The sequence below is a fragment of the Triturus cristatus genome, chromosome 4_1 (assembly GCF_964204655.1).
Source record: "Triturus cristatus chromosome 4_1, aTriCri1.1, whole genome shotgun sequence".
Taxonomy (NCBI): Eukaryota; Metazoa; Chordata; class Amphibia; order Caudata; family Salamandridae; genus Triturus; species Triturus cristatus.
Window position 1 is genome coordinate 128,429,891 of NC_140585.1, and position 17,159 is coordinate 128,447,049.

The 17,159-nt window shown below is 49.1% G+C and overlaps 1 protein-coding gene across 6 annotated transcripts in view; it reads left to right on the forward strand.

Moving 5' to 3' along the window:
* The first annotated feature begins 938 nt into the window (after positions 1-938).
* LOC146847629 (uncharacterized) overlaps positions 939-17,159 on the forward strand; it is a 39,410-nt gene continuing 23,189 nt past the window's right edge. For 3 of the 6 annotated variants that reach the window (XR_014981135.1, XM_085651765.1, XM_085651764.1), the window contains exon 1: positions 991-1,126. The gene's annotated coding sequence lies outside the window, so the exon portion shown is untranslated. Of the gene's footprint in view, positions 1,127-17,159 lie in introns of all 6 variants that reach the window. The other 3 variants (XM_085651763.1, XM_085651766.1, XM_085651767.1) reach the window with 2 other exon arrangements.

The window sequence follows — 17,159 nt, forward strand, 5'->3', positions numbered from 1 at the left end:
AGGGGTCAGAGATAACCAATCTGAGAGAGGCAGGTACAGAGAGCTCCTGCCAGTCATGCCTTAGCTGCAGGTACAAGGTCATGTGAGGTGAGAAGACCTCAGAGAGTCAATGGTTTTATGATGTATAAATGCATTCCATGCTCCCTCCCTCTTGTTATCGCTGACAGGTTGCAATTCCATGGCAATTTCATTTAAGGGTTGTATTCGCTTTTGTTCCACAGATATGTAGTTATTTGTATGCTCTATTGTTCATTCATGCTGTCGTTTTTACATCTCATTAATTGTGTTTTTTCGGGGCTAAGGTGATGTAGTACTGTGATGTAATGACATGACGTGATGTGTTGTAATACATGTACACAATTGAATATCCCTGCTGCTCGCGGATTCCTGACAGCTGAGTCACTTCCGGTAGTGGGTGGTGTGTGAATCCTTGAGTAAACATGTCCTTCTACATTTCCGGATTGAAGCCTACTTACGTCACTGGCCCTTCTCTGATGCTGCAGCCTGCAGCGCGAGAAGAGAGACAGGAAGCAACCCACGAGAAACACAAAGAAGAAAATATGAAATAAAAGAATATGGAATGCATGCGCGGCCAGCGAAGGATTGCATTTTGTATTTTATTTTAGGATGAGTATAAAGCGTGAACGAGGCCTGAGGGAGCCAGGGCGACTCGTAGTAACCATTTATTACCACAAGTTATGTACAAGACGAGATACACACAGTATAATACCCCGTAAAGGTACAGACATTAGTAAAGCGGTGCAGTGTCAGGGCTGAAAGATGCCAAATGGATTACGGATCAGGACATTTCTGTAATTTTCCTTATTCGGAGTGATTACGTGCCTCGTGTGTAGCGCTTCGTATCTGGTGTGTGGCATGAAAGCGCACTCTGGTCCGAGCCACAGTCCTACATCCGGCGCCTCTCGGCAGGGAGCAGTGTCTCTCCTCGGGGCCTGTGCATAGCGCACCCAGGCTCAGGGCATTTGCGGAGCCAGAGAAGCGCTGTATGGGGGTTTCATAAACTTAGGTCTAGGCTCCTGTGTCCTTAATCAAAATCCTTCACCGAGACCTCCCGTGAGAAGTCGCTGCAGCACCCCGGAGAGGCCTGTCCAGGGGTGAAGAGGAGGTGAGGCCTGACCAGAGGGAGATGGGGGGGGGGGCACATTTATTTATTTTACAGTTTTATATAGCGCGAACCAGACCCGCGAGGGTATCAGAGCGGTTTACAGGATTGAAGGGGGGGAATAAGACGTAAGGATGGGAGGGATCACACTGGGAGAGAAAGGGATACCGGGGAGCATTCAGTTTAATTTAAAGTCCAAGCTACATGAGGGAGAAAAAGTGAAGCATGCAGAGTACCAATAAAAAGGTTTCCAATCCACGAGGTGCATCCTAGCTGCGGTCGACGCTACATTTGGGATAAAAAATTAGAGCAGGCAGTTATAAGGTACAAGAGGCAGGTCTATGAGGTGCTTGTAAAGAGTTCGCTAGATGAGGTCTTTTCCCATTAAGAAAGTTTTGGTCTCCTTCTTAAAGTGTGCCAAGGACAGGAGTCTTCTAACGGAGGGTGGGAGAGAGTTCCAGATTCTTGGAGCGGCTCCAGAGAAGGCTCGATTGTAGGTTTTTTTCTTCCGTAAGTGTGCTGGCTGCAACAGCAGGTTTTTGGCAAATCGGGAATTTCTGGCCTGTCCGGATATCACGAGTTTTTGTGCAAGAAATGTCGGTGAGTTCGCGTACAGAGCTTTGTGAGTTATGCAGGCCAGTTTAAATTGTATTCTGGCCTCCAGGGGAAGCCGGTTCAGAGCTTTGAGGTGGGGAGAGATGAGGTCAAATTCTTTTGACCCCGTTATGAGTCTGGCAGCGGAGTTGAGGCAGGCTTTTAGTGGGGCCAGAGAGTTCTTGGGTAGCCCTGCGAGAGTAGAGCATCCATATTCAAGTCTGGAGATGACAAGGGCCTGAGTTGCCATTTTAAGGTCGGACCTATCGAGGAAGGGTTTTAGGTTTCTTAGGTAGCTCAAGTGGAATCTAGCCGTTTTGGCCATCGCGTTTATATGGCTGTGCATATTCAAGCTGCCGTCAAAGGTTATTCCCAGGGATTTTGCCGAGTCAACAATGGTAGGAGGGCAGTTTAGTGCCGTGATTGTCTTGATCCATTCCTGGATGTCTGGATTAGGTTTGGGTGGGGATATCAGAAGGAATTCGGTTTTGTTTGGGTTGAGTTTAAGCTGGTTGGCAGTGAGCCAATGGACAGTTAGCTTCAGTGCCTTGTTTAGGGAGAGAATGTCCTGAGGGGAAGAGATTTTTATGTAGACCTGTGTATCGTCGGCATACATAAAGTAGGAGATGTTGGCGGCACGAAGAACCTGGGTGAGAGGTTTAAGATAAAGGTTGAAAAGGGTAGGGGATAGGGTTGATCCTTGGGGGACTCCCACGGAAACTGGAGATGGGGCGGATAGATCGCCATTGATGAGGACTCTTTGTGAGCGGTTTTGGAGGAAGGATCTAAACCACTCGAGGACGGTGCCCTCCAACCCCATCCTGAGTTTGAGGCGTTCAAGGAGAATTTCGTGGTTCACCGTATGAAAGGCGGAAGAGAGGTCTAGAAGGATTAGGAGACAGGTTTTGCCTAGATCTAGGGCTTGGAGAGCATCATCAACAATGTGGAGGAGGGTGGTTTCTGTGCTGTGTCCCGGTCTGAAGCCTGATTGAAAGTCATCTAGCAGGTGAAAGTTGTTGATGTGATGGCTTAGCTGCTGTTGCACACATTTTTCCAGAACTTTGGCAAGGAGAGGGCTGTTGGAAATGGGTCTATAATTCTCGGCGGAGGCAGAGTCCAGCGTAGGTTTTTTTAGGATGGGGACAACTTGACCCGCCTTGAGCGAGTCAGGAATTGAGCCCTGTAGGAGGGAGGCGTTGATTATTGAGGTCTAGGAAGGGATGATGGCCTTGGAGGCGGCAGCTAGGCAGTTCGAGGGCAGAGGATCGTTAAAGTGATTATTCGGTTTAAGGGAGGCAAGAACTTTCGAGATAGATTGATCGTCATATAGATTAAAATTGGACCAGTGTGCTAGGTTTTTGTGTGAGGTTTGGGTGGACAACACAGAGAGAGAAGGTGGAGCTGGCTGATTTTGATTTTGGTGGTGGGTTGCAGATTTAAGCTCATTTCTTAGGGCCGCGATTTTGTCACAGAAGAAGGAAGAGAATTCCTCACTTGATATTAAGGGTTTCGGTATTTCTTTGGCAGTTTTTACTAATTTGTTGGATTGGTGTTTGACCAGGTCGAACAGCTTGCGGGGCCTATTTTTCCCATTTTCCAGTTCAGTTCTGAAGAATTCTTTTTTTGTGTTGAGTATTTTCTTGTTGTAGGCATTTCTGGCCTGGTGAAGGAGATTTAGATGTGCTGCAGATGGGTGTTTTTTCCAGATTCGTTCAGACTGTCGCAGGGATCTCCTCTCCTTGTTGAGGGATCCACTGAACCAGGGGTTTCTGTCTTTGATCTGTGTTCTTTTTAGTGTTAGCGGTGCCAGGTCATCAAGAATGTCGGATATGGTGGAGGAGTAGTGGTCCGCCAGGTTTGTGACCGCTGTGCACTGTGGAGGGGGGGGGAGGTCAGACTCACAACGGGCTGCCAATTTCTCGTGGTCGAGGTTCTTGGTGTCCCTGACCCATCGTTTGGGAATCACAGGTTGGGGGGCCCATGGTTTGCGAGTGCTGGGCAGGAGGAAGGTGATGGCGTGGTGGTCAGACCAATCACAAGGATCAATGGAGATAAGTTTGACCGCTGATTTCTTAGCAATAATCCAGTCGAGGGTGGCACCTTTCGCGTGCGTGGGGAGGGAGCAGGCTTGGGTAAGGGCTAGATCGGCCAAGAGGTCTCTGATTGCATTGACCTGAGGATCTTTAGGATCGTTCCAATGCAAGTTAAAGTCACCAAGAAAAATGTCGTTGGAGCTTGGGGACACCTTAGCAGTGAGGATTTTCATGAGGAGGTCCGTAAAGCAGTCATTTTTGCCAGGGGGTGGTAAAAAATGTGCAGTTTGCACAGCTGCGAGGTGTTGTTGGAGATAGCGAGTGCGAGGTATTCGCAAGAGTCCGTGGGGTCCACCGGCAGTTCTGTAACAAGAAGGTTGGAGCGGTAGATACAGGCAATGCCACCCCCCTTTTTCTTTGAGTGTCTGTCCAACCTTACGTTGCTATAGTTGGGCGGGACTAAGAGGTCAAGGTAGGGTGATGAGGAATGCTTGAGCCAAGATTCAGTCAGGATCGCAATATCCGATTTATGTTTCATGATGAGGTCGGCGACATCGGATGCATGCTTTACCGCTGACCGGCAGTTTATTAGGAGGCCGGCTAGGGAGGGGTAGGAGTGGGTGTCGACAGTAGAGGCAGAGGTAGGGACTATAGCTAGATTGCTATTTACCACCCCTCGGACGCGGCGGGTAGCAGCTCTGTTAGGGTTGGTTGCAACCGTGCAGATAGGGTGTTCTCCTTCTGGGTCTAAAGGGCATGGGGCTATGAAGGCAGAGTCGTAGCTACGTAGGAGGTCAACTACTTCTTCCTCCGTGAGTTCTGAGGGATTGATCATGCCAGGGGAGGGTTTATAGGTGTAAAGGAGAGCAAGAATTTCCTCTTCAGAGAGGAGGCAGGGTTGCTTGCGAGGGCGTAGGTGTCTTTGAGATAGAGGTAGAGGGTGAAGGAGGGGCTTCGTGAAGGGGATGTGAGTCTCAGTCTGTGAGAGCCATAGTTTGGAGAAGGTGAGTTCGGTGATGTGAAGGAGGTGCTTTAGGTCCAGAATCGATTTGTGGATGCTCAGTGTTAACTCTGAGGATCTGCGGTGGAGAATATCAATATCGTAAAGAGAGGTGAGTTCTGGAAGGCCTGAGGCCTGTTGCCTGGGCGCGGTTTTGATGGTATGTTCAGGTAACCTAGCGGTGTGATCAGGCGGGGTGAGGACTGTTGGCAGGTGAGCTATAGGGAAATACTGAGCCGTTCTGACGGTATTTTCCGATGGCCTCGAGGCGGGTTTAGGTGGGCTGAGGGCTGGAAGCCGATGTGCTATTGTGGTGGAGAGAGGGGGGTTAGGTTGGTCCGTGTCCCTATGTGAACAGGGGTCTTGTGGGCAAGGGGCCAGGCGGGTGGGAGCGATTTCGCCAGAGGGAAAAAGCAGCCTGGCGGAGGGGTTAACTCGACCCGGGTTCTGGGCCAAGTGAGGCGTTTCCAAATCAGTATTGAGATCCCTAGCAGGGGTTACAGGGGGCCGGTGTCCGGAGGTTAAGGGTTTGGGGACGCTTCTGGTGAATGCTGGAAGTGAGATGGTGGGGCTGGGTAGCCGAGAAGGGAGGATCCTAGGGGGAGCTTCGGTGTTCGATGGAGAGGGGTTTCCTGGGAGGTCAGGGAGTGGTGGTAATGGGGCATAGTGGATGGCAGGCATGGGTGACAAGGAGGCAGGGCCGGGACCCCCCAAGGTAGGGCCACTGGCAGGGCACCCCTAAGTCAGGAGTGGATGGTGAGATGCAGAGTATACTAGGCGGAGAGGGTGCAATGGTGAGGCTTGCCCAGGGGTTTTATTTTTATTTATTTTATTTAATGCGATTTTATATAGCGCGAACATTACCCGAAGGTGTCACAGCGCTTTACAAAAGAACCAGTTGCGTTACATAAGGACATGAGTTACATAAGAGATACAAACAGAATTCTTTTTGCAAATATACTAGTGGAGTGAAAGGAGGGGAAAATTGCAAATGTACAAGTTGTAAAGTCACACAAGGAAGAGATACAAACAGATACATTCTAAAATCACATAGAAATGATAGTAAGTACAAAGGTCTACTACATATACTAGTGGTTAGAGTTATATAAATATACAAATAGCAAATTCACTCAGGATTATATTTTAACAGTGATTAGGCTTAGACGATTATATATTACATATTTACAGAGCAGGAAATTCTTGCCATCGTTCAGCCAGGTGTCCAGCAGCTCCACCAGGAATCGGCCATGTGGTTCAGGTTCCACCGGATTTAGACTGAAGATCGTGAAGTGACCGAAAAGTCTTGAGTCCAGAAACAGGGTGGGGTTGGGGAGGGTTGGAGATGATGAGGATGGTATGGTAGGAAAGGATATGCAGCTTGGTTGCCATCTTACAGTAGCTTTACTCCTGCATGTTGCTCATCTACTGTTCGGCGGGCGCCAAGTCCAGGTCAGGCATGTCTCGTCTTGGGAGCCATGTTGAAGTCAGGCAAGGCTTATCTAGATGCCAACACTGTCATCTAAGCCCCCCAAGCCCTTACGATTCGATTCAACAAGAATAATAATTTTCCCCACAGGCTGATTTCTACCTTGCAAGGGGGCCTTTCACAATGACAGTCTGAGGTCCATACAGGCCATGGTCACGAGGACGGACAGATTCAGGTCAGTCCGGCCGCCATCTTGAGGTCAGACAGTGCTCAGGGTACTCACGAGGGTCATCGCCCCTGGAATCCGCTGCTGCAATTCTGACTGTAGGCTGTCGGTTGCCTTTTCTAATTAAAGGCCTGCGGCGGGGTGGCTGGTCGGGTTCGGGAGGTTCCACGGCCTGCTTCATCTCGAGGGGGGCAGGGAGCGGAAGCGACGTACAGGTTGCTGCTCCCCCGCTAGTTCGGCACCCCCGCCCCGCCTCCTCACTACCGCCCGCATACTCACTGGGTTTGCCGATCTACGGTCGCACCCCGCTCACCGGTGAGCAACTGGATCGTGTCTGCTTGCTCGTCTTTTTCAGAGTAGTCCAGTCGCCATCTTGCTTCCAGGCCGGCATGTACACGGGAGAAAGCATTGGTCCTGTTTTTTATCAGGAATCTCGAGTCCGCAAGCAGGAGATTAGGGCGGACATCAGGTGACAAATTGGGTCCAAGGAAGGAGGAGAGCATCTGGGGATTTGATCCAAACAGGCAGTCTGTGGCTGGGAGCTCCCTGCCAGAGCTCCTCACCTGTCGGTCATCTTGGTTTCCAGGTTGCAGAGGAGGTGAGGTCTGTCCAATGGGTGCAGAGTAGGTGAGGCCTGTCTTTTGCTGAGGGGTGCAGAGGAGATGAGGCCTGTCGAGGGGGTGCAGAGGAGGTGAAGCCTGTCTTTTGCGGAGGAGGGTACAGGAGGCCTGTGCAAGGGGTGCAGAGGAGATGAGGCCTGTGCAGAGGGGTGCAGAGGAGGGGGAGCAGAAGAGGTGAGGCCTGTCCAGGCAGTGCAGTAAGACCTGTCCTGTGGGGGGAGGTGGGGAGCAGAGGAGGTTGGGTCTGTTTAGTGGGGTACATAGGAGATGGGGCCTTTACAGGGGGGTGCAGAAGAGGTGAGGCCTGCCCAGGGAGTGCCGAGTAGGTAAGGCCTGTCCTGTGCTGGGGGGTGAGGAGATGGGGTCTTTACAGGGTGCTGCAGAAGAGGTGAGGCCTGTCCCGGGGTTGGGGGGTGCACAAGAGATGAGGCTTGTCCAGGGGGGTGCAGAGGAGGTGAAACCGTACCAGGGGGGTGCAGAGGAGGTGAGGCCTGTCCAGTGGGGTGCAGAGCGGAGATGAGGCCTATCCAGGGGGTGCAGAGGAGGTGTGGCCTGGCCAGGGGGTGCAGAGGAGGTGAGAGCTGTCCAGAAGGGGTGCGGAGGAGGTGATGCCTGTCCTGTGCTGGGGCGTGCAGCGGAGGTGAGGCCTGTGCAAGGGGTGCAGAGGAGATGAGGCCTGTCCAGGGGGGTTCAGAGGAGGTGAGACATGCCCAGGGGGGTGCAGAGGAGGGGAGGCCTGGCCAGGGGGTTGCAGGGGAGGTGAGGCCTGTCCTGTGCTGAGGGGTGCCGAGGAGGTGAGGCCTGTCCTGTGCGGAGGATGAAACCTATCCTGTAGGGGTATGAGGGGAGGCCTGTCCTGTGTGGGTAGGAAGTGAGGCCTGTCCTGTGGGGGTTGGAGGAGAGGCCTGCCCTGTCCTTTGGGTGCGGTGTCTGGAGTGCATAAGCCGCTGTTCTCACCACTCAGAGGTCCTCCCAGGCCGTACAAGAGAGAAAGAATAGGCTATGCACCCTGGTCCATACCAGGCCTTTCAAGGGAGCGGAAGAGATGCCTGCATAGCTGGAGCGGGCTGTAATGTCATCTCGTCCATGTCATTGAAGGAAGTGCGGACTGTGCAGCCTAGTCCTTGCCTGGCTCAGCAATGGAGAGTGAAAAGCCGTAACATACCTTGCCTGCCTTGCCCCATCTACTGGAGCTCCCAACACTTCAGTACCTTCGTACCCTCAAAAGTCTTTTATCTATGTCTTCTCATGTAGTTTTCCTGATGTCATATCCATCTGTAGCCACACTGGGTCCGTTGTGATGTGATGTCATTTCCTGTGATGTCATGGACATCATTAGGCTTAAAGAAATGTGATGTCATTTTCAGAGATGTTGAGGACCCAATCTCAGCCACTGGTATTTACCTGCGGCTGCATCCCAGTCCATCGTTGTGCGCCCACCATTTCACCTCAGACATGAAGCAGACATATGCAAATCAGCCTTAGATTCCTTCCAATAGGAGCAGTCCAGCCTGAAAGGCAAAGCCAGGTCCTTTCTGAACCAGAGCAGAAGCAGTGGTTTCAGCCTCTCTGGGCCTTGACTAGGGTGCAGCTTGATTCTAGAGGTGCAGCGAGGATGGGACCCACATCTGGGCAGGGCCGGACTGGCCATAGCGGGCATCAGGGGTTTCCTTGGGCAGTTGGAAGGGTGGGGGGCGATTTTGCCATGGTGGGGGTCGTTTTTGTTACTGGGGGCCGGTTTTGCAGTGGTGATGCTACATCGGCCTCCGGTAACAAGTGCAGCGGGGGGGGCTGGTTTGTCAACAATGCCAGGGCTGCTTTGGGTTCCTTGTCTGGCCCCGCGTCTGGGCATAGCTGCCATATTTAGGAAAATGGAAAAAGATGATGAATTGTTTGGGTTCATCTCAGGCACTGGTAGTTACTCTGGGACGCATCTCAGCCCAGCCTTTTTGTTCTTGCTCCCCGTTGCACCTCAGCATGCAACCAATCATAATGTTTACGACAACATTACTTTGCAGTCTGGAACTCATAGTGTTGTTTTTTACCATTATGAGCATGGGATTAAAAATTCTGCCTGGCAAAGCATGTTGAGTACAAATCAAAGATTGGTTAAAGTTTTCAACATTCCCAAAGGCCTCTTGGCAGTGGTCCACACCTTCACTGAATGACTGGGTGGTTGCTGCCTAGTCTGCACACGTATTTTAAGGTAGACTTGCTTTGCTGCTGTCTCTTATTGTGTAGGTTTGAGGCTTGCACGTCTGCTGCCCAATGCTGTTTATGTTTTGTGCACATAGGAACCTGTTCAGGCAACTCCTCCTCTCCATGGGCAGCTCGCTGGCGCGGCATTGTCTCCATGAAGACAGCTCCAGATGTCTCCTCCAGTAGTCACGGCAATTCTAACTCTAAAGACGGGCCTGTCTCTCTGCTCCTGATGTTCACCAAACTAACTGAGACCACAGTGAACAAGCAGCTAACCAACTCCCTTGAGTCCAACTACCTTCTGATCAATGACCAATCAAGGCTCCGAAAGGGTCTCCCTACAGAGACAATGCCGGCTAAAGCCAAGCTGGATATTAGAGACATTATGTGTGTGTGTGGGGGGGGGGGGTACTTTTATTTGATTAGTTTTGTCAGCACCCTTTGACATCACTTCACTTTACTAAAGAGATTTGGAGATGAGGGGGGTCATATTAGAAGTGCTTGCTTAGTTGTAATCCTTTTTGAAAGATCTGACCCAAGTGGTGGCATTAGCTAACTTCAGATCAACCCATAAGATGATCAATACACGAACCCCCTCTCCAGGGCTGGTTTGAGCCACAATCTTTCCAGTCTTTACCAGGCTCTCTTGTCCAGCCTGATCGAGTCATTCGATACTCAATGATACACAGATCATTAGATTCGAAGAAAGTAAAGGTTAGATGAACAGTAACTTCATGAGCTGCCTCCAGGAAGTCACTGATTGGATAAGTTCAGACTCTCTGGTGCTCAACAGTGGAAAACTGGAAAAAATGTGTATTTTGGGTCCAGAGCCACATGGGCACAAGAGTGGTGCATAGTGTCGTTGGGAGGTCTGTCAACACCATGCCATCTGGTCAGCAACCTGGGAGTTTAGGTGGACTCTCATCTGTCCTTAAAAGGACACATTAAAACCACCTGCTGTAGAGGCTCCCGACTGCTGAAAGTTAGCAGAAAAATCCTTCCATTCATCCCAGCTCCATCTAGCAGGGACCTGGCTTTGGCCCTGATCCTATTGGGAATGGATTCCTGCATCCCTTTATATGTAGGCATATCTAAATATCTCTTACGTAGGTTGCAGCTGCTGCAAAATACAGCAGCTAGGCTGGTTCTGGGCTTAATGAAATGAAAGTCGATCTCTAACAAACTGGTCAAATTGCACTGACTTCCTGTTGTTAAAAGATGTCAATTTATAACACTTTGTTTATGTTATAAACACTCTAAAATCTGGGCCAGAATTTTTATATCTCCTCGCTTTTTGCTCAGTATCAGCCAGCCCGAGCTGGGAGATCCCGCCATGCTTGTCCCTAAGTTCAGGAAAACCAGAATAGGTGGCTGCTCTCTGCCTGTGGTGACGGCAGATACCTGGAATAAAATCCCACCCGCCCTTTGCACCCAAGAAAACTTGAGTTCTTTCAGGAAACAACTCAAAACCTTTCTGTTAAATATCATCTTGGTCTCCGCATTAGTGTTCAGAGGGGTGTGTTTTTCGCTACTTATGTTGTCATACTAGGTCCAGGCCACATCTTTCCCGAAGTAGCTGTGCAGCACTTTATAAATTGGCTCTCATATCATATCCCATCATAATCCATCGGTTTTCCAGAAAAGAGATTGTTGCAGCATTAGAACATTGGAATGTTGGGAGCTCCATTGAAAACAATGGAGTGTTCTGGGCTTCTAAAGGCCGGTACAAGCCCGGACCTCCAGCATTCCAATGTTTTCGTTCACAGTTGTTGCTGTGAATAAAGGCCTCATAAAGCAGAGGGTATTTCATTCCGGTGGGGCTCCATGAGGATTTTGTTTTATATATTAGAACAATCTGCCCTGTAGTGGCGGAATGTTCTAATAGCCTTATAGACCTCGGTAGCTGGGCTATACTGGCATTTTAGTCCTGCTCCCTTGTTAAAGGCCTTCGGTTCAGGCCTTTAAGACTGGAGCGGGCCTCTAATAGCCAGTATAGTCCACTACTGTGAGCTATAAGGCTATAATACGCACAGCAGCAGGAGGAAAGGCAGGATCTGAAGGTCTGATGAAAAGTTTTACAAAGCAGACAAACCAATACCAGCCACACACCTGCTGGAGGTGTATGCCGAGGCATTGAGGGTGTGTGTGTTAATGCCATCTGTAAATGAAGCAATCATATCCTTGCTCCCCAAGCCAGGGAAAGTCCTGGCTAAGCGTACCTATTATCGCCCTCTGCCACTGCTTTCCTGTGATAATACATTTCTGCCTGAGGTGATGTGACTCGGCTATCCACCCTACTAGAGAAAATAGTCTCCCCAGTACATTGTCAGCATTTGCCCCATGTAGATCCACAGTGATGAATTTACACACAGTATCCGCAGTGCAGCATCGGGTAAAGCCAGACCTGAAGGTGGCTGATGCTGACAATGCATTTAAGTCCCTGGAATAGCCTTTCATGATGGCGACAGTTTGGAGCCTTGATATCTCAGGGAGTTTGAGATCACTTTGAAGCTGCTGCATACACAGCCTACGGCCTGAGTTTACGCAAATAGGCTCAACTCAGATGCCATTCAGCTCACATGGGGCATTGGGCTGGGAAGCCACCCGTTGAACATTATTTATGCTAGCAACGGACCCTTAGGCCTGGCAACTCCAGGAGAGGCGTACCATACTGGGCTGACACCTTTTAAACACTAAAACTAAGAAGAAAACACATCTTTATAAATGGACGGGGTTACAGTTTATAGTCACAGTGGCCAGGCCTGGAAGGGGCTACAGAGTTGGGATGGTCGGGTGACAGAACTTCAGAGTTCAGTCAAGAGACCTTTCAGTGCTAACTTTAATTTGGTAAATCACTGGGTAGCTCTTATCTGAGTGGGGAGAGTGTTACAAACTAGAGGTCTAAGCAGCTGAAAAAACACAGTGCAATGAGTGGAGATTATCTTCTCAGAGAGGAGCGTGAGGTTCCATCAGGGCAGGAACACAACATGGGTTCATTTCGCGAGTAGCTTTGAACCTTGTTAGGATGATTAATGTGTAATAGACCTTAATAGGATGAGTAATGTGTAATAGACCTGGAGTCTGGGGAGAGACTGCTTTCTTGATGTCTGTGGGATGTGATGCATGAGTGATGGGCTGAAGGCAAGATTCATAGGATTCTAGAGGCAGAATTGATGCCTTTTTCTAGAAAGAAAAGACACCTTTAGGAAGCTGATTAGAAGCCTCTTACAATAATACAATGTGCTCATCGCCAGAGCTGAGGCTGTATATGTGCAGGAATTAAACAATAATCTTAGACTGGCCACCCAAAGGTAAACAAACAATCCAGCTCTTCCCAGAAACTTCTCTTTCACTAGCGTTTGTCTCTGCAGACTCTCATTAAAGACCAATCAGCAATCTTCTGCTGAAAAGGTCACATAGACTTTCTGAAACGCAATCTTGACTCCATGCCACCACACTTCTGTGTCCTAAGTTACACCCTCCTCTTCAGGAACGACGGCAATACACTCCATCTTGTGCCATGTCAGCCCAGGGGCAACCTAACTTGGATGTAACTGGTTACAACATACATACACACGTGTAAACAATATACAGTCCTGTGCCCTTATACTAAAAATACACAACTCAACTTTCAAACAGGGATGTCAATGAAGGTCTGGTCAAGACGAGTGAATGGAACTTTATTCAACAGCCTGTAGGCATCACAGTCATCCCCGAACAGGTAAAAAAGCCTGTGCAGCTAGTGACCTCTAAGAACATGGTACGATTCCACCAATCCCAGGTAATTCACTATCCCAGGTCAGTCCTGGCAATTGCACTTTCAGCCCTGCCAAGACCCAGCGCCCAGAATTATAAGACATCCACCCGCACCCCAGTAGCTGCTGTCCTTTACTACCTAAATATGCAAATGCAAAAAAAGTCCCCATCTTTTCAAACCTATCTCATCCACCAGAAATCTGATCTGTGACCATATGAGAATAATTAGAAATTTGCGAACAGTCGTGACAAGAATTTTCAATTCTATTTAGGACACGGAGGTGAGGATTATGCTTCTCATTTCTTTGCATTTATTACACAGCAGCCAATAAAAACACTTTTTATTTGTAAACTACAAATCCCATGAGCACCAGGTGCCCCATAAAGAGTACCCCTATACAAGGTCTCACAGAGGTAACCACTTCCTCTTTCTTTGCGTGATTTGTAAACCATTAAGTTCAACTTCCTTAAGAGAACAACTTATTCTTGAACAGTGTCCGTAATGAAACAGGCTATTACGATAACCAAACATCTTGAAGCCCAACAGGGAAACTTCCGTTCTCGGGGAGGAGCCCCGCGTCTCGAAAAATTGGCGAATGATCGCAGCACTTCAACACTCCAACAAACCATTGAAGAAGGAAGAATTCCTTACTTGACATTTGTATCGGATACAAAGAGAAAATTCCATAATAACGGTCACTCTAGAAAAAATATCTGAAACATTAAATTTGTCAAAACAAGGGGGGAAATAATCCAATAGTACAATCAAAAGAAATATTGACAGTATCACTGTAAATTCACCACATATGATTCAGTTTAATACATAATCCTGGGTGGGATAATCCTCACCTCCGTGTCCTTAATAGAATTGAAAATTCTTGTCACGACTGTTCGCAAATTTAGAATTCTATGTCAGGACCGGAGGCTCCGATTATGCTTGTTCAAAGCGTAGCCACCACTACTGGTGCCACATCTACAATCGGTTTATAATAGAAAGCCTTAAAGGTGGACTCTGTCGACCAATCAGCTGCAGTAATTATATCAGTTAGAGTTACTCCCAGAGCAAATGACTTAGACGCCATTGCCCCTCGAACAGAGTGGGCACCAAATTTGGAAACATCAATGCCTGCTTCACTCATGAGCCAACGCCCCCAACAAGATCAGGTGGCTGGAGTCACCGGGCGAAAATGTTTTTGTAAAGCGATAAACAGTTGTCCCTGCATATTTGAACGAAATTCATCTGTACTCACCTCGTACGTTTTAAGACACTGGACCACACATAATTTTGGATCATCCGGAAAACTTGGATATGAAACTGATGTGGTATTACACTTGGTACGTCTGGAGATAATAAAAGTGACCCCTTCAGGGGATAAACAACGTCCTGCCAAATCCAAAGCCTGAATATCAGACACTCTCTTGCAAGAGACCAAACATAACAACATGGTAAATTTGGCGGAAAGCTGTTTCCGTGACAGGTATTTGTTAGCAGGCCAGGGTTCTAAGAATCATAGAACAACTGTGACGTCCCATAGGAACGAGTACTTTGGACACAGAGGTTTGACCATCCAAATGCCTCTAAGCCATTTGCAAACCAAGGGATGTTCCCCCACGGGTTTGTCATCCAGCTGAACATGTCCCGCCGATATCGCAGACCGAAAGGTATTAACCATTCTGAATGCGAGATCAGATGAAGCCAGGGAAGCCAAATAATTCATGACAATGGAGATATTTGCTGTAGTGGGATCGATATCCCGTTGAGCACACCAGCTACACCATTTGCTCCATCCTGATGAATACCGCTTGTGGGTGTTATCAGACCATGCCTGTTTAATGAAGGCGTTAGCGTCTCTTGAAAGGCCAGGGATCTCCCATCTATCCCTGAAACTCGCCATGCCACCAGAGGGAGTTGTCCTGCGACTACCAAAAGATGAGGTTGTTTGTGAGGGTCCAGCAACAGGTTCCACATTTGTGGAAGTAGAATTGGTACAGCACAAGACATTTCTAGGACTACCGGGTTCCAAGCTTGTGTTTTCCACAACGGAGTGACTAGAATAATCTCTGTTTGCTGGCGCCTGGCTTGAGCTAGAACTCTGGGTATCATTACAAATGGCGGGAAGGCATAGCAAAGGGCAGGAGGCCAGACCTGCAAAATCGCATCCAAGGCAATCGCCTCCGTATCCGGACGCCAACTGTAAAAGTTCGGGAGTTGTTTGTCCAGACATGACGTGAACAAATCTAATTGACAAGGACCCCACGTTTGATTCAGGAAACGGAACACTCGGGGGTGAAGCCTCCAATTGCTGAAATCCCGTAGGTAACAAGAATGCCAATCTGCCACCTCGTTGTTGCGTCCCGGTAGATATTCCGCCAAGACTGATATTCTGTGGTGGAGACAATAATGGCAAAAATCTTTGGCGCTCTCTGCAAGAATTCGGGACCTCGTTCCCCCCAGTTTGTGGAGAAGTGTGGCTCAATGGTTAGAGCGGCAGACCCTGATGCAGAGGTCTGGCCCGGGACCAGGGTACAATTCCCGCCTTGGCGGGTCTTGGGCTCAATTTCCTCGGACCTGTTAATTCTCGCCTCGGTGCCTATTCTAATCATGGGTCCGACTCTGCAACTCAGGACAATAGCTTGCTTAATCTCCACAACGGCCCCAACAGCGCTGGGATGCCTGGCTTCACCGTGGGGGTGCCCAGGAGTGGACATTTCACAGGGAAAAAGCCAGGAAGGGTTCCACAGCGGTATGAGTACAGCGCCAGGACACCCTAGGGTAACAGTGCGCTATTCAAGTACAAGCATTTACATTTACATTCACATATTGGATTGCCGATACATTGTCCATCCGTAAGAGGATGCAGCAATCCTTCTTCTGGGGGGAGAGACTGCGCATTGCAAACGAGCCTGCCAGCAGCTCCAAGCAATTGATGCGTAGGGAAAGCTCCTCCTGAGACCATGTCCCCCTATCGAAATCGGACCCAGCGGCTGGCATCCGATTTGATCACTATCTCAGGACTGGATCCGAATATGGCTCTGCCATTCCACGACTCCATGTGGTCCAACCACCACAACATTTCCCACCTCGCTTTCTCTGAAAGAGGAATCCGTTCTGCATATCCGAGGCCTTTGCGGAGATGTTGAATCTTTAAACGTTGGAGTGCGCGATAGTGCAAGGGTCCCGGAAAGATAGCTTGGATCGATGAGGCTAGAAGGCCCACCACCTGGGCTATATATCTCAAGGATAAAATCCGCCTGTACACAATCAATTTCAATTCCTTCTTGATTGCTCTGATCTTCTGTGCGTAAAGGAAAAGCTGGAAGCTCCGAGAGTCGCCCTGAAAGCCCAGAAACTCTATAAATTATGTGGGGGACAGAATGGACTTTTGAGGATTCACCACGAAACCCAGGCTCTGAATCAAATTGATGGCCCACTCCAGGTGCATGGTCATCAGTCGGTGGCAACAAGCCATGATAATGATGTCGTCTAGATAGACGATCAAGCGAACCCCTCGAGCTCTCAATGACTCCATGACAGGACGAAGGAGTTTCGTGAAGCACCAATGGGCTGACGAAAGTCCAAAGGGAAGGACCTTGTACTCACAGTAGACGGACTGCCAGAGAAACTGAAGAAACTGTCGGTGGGGTGGCGTATATGGGCACGGAAAGATACAAGTCTTTCAGGTCCAGACGGACCATCCAATTCCTTCCTGCAGAAGGTCCCGTAATAAATAGATGCCTTTCATTTTGAAGTGGCGGTAAATAATCCACCCATTGAACTCTTTCAGATTCAGAACTAATCTGGAACCGCCCCCTTTTTTCTGAACTAGGAAAACCGTGCTGACGAAACCTCGAGGGAGGGGCTGAGTGGCAACGATAGCTCCTTTCTTGAGGAGGGATTGGATCTCGTCCGTAATAAAACTCTGCTCGTGACGGAAAAAATGTATGGGAGGAGGAAAGGAACCCTGGGCGGGAGTATTGTACAGTTCTAGTTTGTACCCCTGAACTGCCTTCAAGACCCAAGCATCCTGCGAGATCGTTTGCCAGACCTGTTGGAAAGATTGAATCCGTCCCCCCAGAACCACCTCTGAACACAAGATGAGTCTCACCTGTATTTCCGGTGTCTTGGTGGTTGCCCTGGTTGCCACCGAATCTGCCTCTTCGGGAGGGATAGAAGGAGGAGTT